Below are 3,311 nucleotides of genomic sequence, written 5' to 3'. Positions count from 1 at the left end.
CCGCTCTGTTTTTCACTTGAAAAGGGGTTGGTCTGGTATGGTTCGCGCCATGATTTTTCTATGACAAAACACTTAATTCCTGTTTGTCTATTAGGCGAATAATTTCTTTAGATGTTGGAGACCTTCAAGATGAATAACAGATTCTAAATGTTGCGGATTTTTTGAAATACTTTTGTAATGCATGCTATGTAGAAATTGATCTCTCAAATTGATCCCAGCAGGTTTATCTGGAGGCGAATCTCGTCAATCTCTGTTAGTTGTTTAAGCGGATTTTTAACAGATCATAGCGAATTGAGGAAAGGAGTTTTCCTGGTTATCTCTTTTTGACTCATTTCGAGGCAGCACCGTAGATAAGAAAGCAGGTCTTTTTGGCAGTCAAACTCAGATGGAGCACTTTGGTATGCGATGCTCCCAAGGGAATTGAAAGAGCAAAGATAATCCGCCGTATTTTTAGGGATCGGTCAGTGATTTTCGTTTCCTTTAATTTATTTCAAACTTTCCAGTCGTTTTGGAACCTCGTTTTCAGCCCTTCCCCTTCAAGTTGCGTGAGCTCAAAACCCTTTCAAGGTGCTCACGATGTTAAGATTGGCCTTTCCAGTTTTCAACGTCGTTCATTATATTGTATCAACGATCTAGTCTATAAATGGTTACAAGAGAGGCTGCACAATGACGATACAAACATCACTGCTTCGTTTTCAAAGTAACGGCCGCGTAAAAGCTGGACCGAGGTCTGCTCTCTGTCCAGCTTTTGCGCGGTCGTTTGTTATCACGAATCGGAAAATCATTTACTACAAAAACGCATGCAAGAGTAGGAAGCTTTCCAGTGCTTTTCTAATCAAAATTTTATCGTTTCTACGCGAAGTATGTTTACTTTCCTACAGTTAGGCATCACTCCCCCTCTTACTGAAAGTCCCGGTCACTGCGCGGTCAACTGCATTTGTCACGGATGACGTTTTGACTGTCGGAAAAAAAACTTTTTTTAGCTCGTTTTATCGCACGTGGCTGATATTTAAATGAACGAATGGGGCAGGTTCTAAAGAAACTGTGGTGCTGTGTCGGTGGGGAAGTAGTATACAAAAATTTGGTTTTATCAACGGAGTTGATAATGTGACTGAATTGACCACTGTGCAGATATTATAAAAGCTGACTCTTCCAGCGTTAGCCCTTCGTCGATTCTCTCTGACGAAGGGCTAACGCTCGAAACGTCAGCTTTCATAATGTCTGCACGGTGGTCAATTCACATTATCAACTCCGTTGATAAAACCAAATTTTTGTTATTTAAATGGCCTTGTAATGATTCTTTGTTTGCCTTTTCATGATGTGCGGCAGTTCATTAATTGTTAGAAAATTAGTTTCTAAAACTCAGTTGAAACCAGTTGGCATACACCGATTTTTCCTTTATATTTTCTTGATGAAGGATAAAGTAAAAAAATTAAGTAAGGTTCTGTTTTTAGGAAAATACAAGAACAAGGTTTCTTCAGAATTTCAACCGTCTGGCAGTGCTTAATTTAAAGGTGCGTTCATATAGGAATACAAGGAATAGAAGTTAGAAATCCTTCCTTTTTACGAAGATTTTCATTAAAACCGCCAAACACCTGCTAAAATGCTATTTTAAACATATCCTTATTATCCTTGTTGCTTCAAAACGCCAACATACCGTTTGAAATCATTACTCTACGTATTCTTATTCCGGATTAGGGTCAATCGAACGCACCCTAAGAATTGAGTAACAAAACAATTAGCGTTTTCACAAAGAAAATTGTTTATTGAAAAAAAAAAAAACATTTATACCCAAGTATCCCGGTTCCATATCCACTATAGCTATTGGCTCGGTACCGACTATTAACCTCATAAAATGCACTTCAATATAATGAACCAGAAACTGACCATGCGCGGATTTGACCACGCGTATTATTATCGAAACCTCAATCTTGTAACTGTTACGCAGCTGCTTCAAGGCATCTCGACATTTCGTAAGACTGAGGCTCTAACTTCCCTCTCGCAAAATAGTCCTCACTGGTGCCGTATTTCCGTATTTCTTTATTCAAAAAACACTGCACTACTGTTACATCGTGCCACAACTGATTGAAATTTGTAAACTGCTTGGAGCTTCATTTCTTGGCATGTAAGTTCATAAAGAAAAGAGACGCCTCTACTACACTTAAGTAAAATTAAGTCGCGCCTGATTTTAGGACGTGGAGTTTGAGGAAAGACTCTCTTCGGGAAAGAGTAAGGAAAATTCACAATTCATTCGCGATTAGTTGTTAACCAACCGAAAAACGAACGTAGATTATTTGCGAGTACAATTTTTGCCTTAAGTTGCTATGTTCTTATTTCTTTTATTTCTCTGTTTCATTTGTTTACTTCTTTACTATTTTTTGTTTGTTTGTTTTGCCGCAGGAGTCATTGCGGTCGTTTGTTTCTGTTTTCGACGCTATAGTTTTAAACGCTTGATCTGCATGGTTGTCTGTAGGTGGATTTCTTGGGGAGTTTTCCAGAACACAAAATTTGCAATGCATTTTTGGCGAACATGGCCTTTTAGCTCAATACATCTTAATCAATGAAGACATGCCACTGCTCACTATTTAAGCAATAGAGGACGTTTTCCGTGTTTCCATAGCCTCTTCTAAACACGAGGGGGAGTTGGGAGAATTTGAGACAGTTAGGCAAAGCCGAAACACGGAAAAAAGTCCTCTATCGCTTTTATAAAATATTTCTCAAAGATAATTCGACAAATGAGGGAAAATGCTGGCCTTTTTTACTTTTAGATTGAAACAGATTTTCTTGATACACGCTCATGTTTCCTACCAGCCAATCAAAACGCGCGTCTGACTACAGAACCAATCAAAATTCGTGTGATGTCACAGCCGTGTTTCCATACTCTCATCTAAACACAGCTATTGACCAATGAGAGTGCGCGTACTATCCTAATCATTTTATAAAACACAATAACTTGCGATTAGTCGTCAAGTGGATTCGAGCCCGGTTGTAGCTAATCAGAATGCAATAGGTGTTATTCTATGCAAAGTGGTAGGGTATTCAGCAGCAGTTAAGCCAATTTCATGTCTGCAGTTCAAATGAATGACTTTGATTCCATGAGCTTCCGATGAAAAAACAAACAAACAAAGAAACTTTCTTAACTGGTTTACGGCCTCGGCGTAGAGATCTCCCATTATGCCACAATGGTGGTTCAACTCATATGTTAGTGAATCTTTTGCAAGTTTTTGTCAGGGAGAGAAAGACTAGACTTCGCTAGTGAATTATACGAGCTGATAAACCTTTGCCTTTGACATCAACAGAAATCAGCGAAG

This window comes from Montipora capricornis, chromosome 8 (assembly GCF_036669925.1).
Source record: "Montipora capricornis isolate CH-2021 chromosome 8, ASM3666992v2, whole genome shotgun sequence".
Taxonomy (NCBI): domain Eukaryota; kingdom Metazoa; phylum Cnidaria; class Anthozoa; order Scleractinia; family Acroporidae; genus Montipora; species Montipora capricornis.
This window is presented reverse-complemented; position numbering follows the sequence as displayed.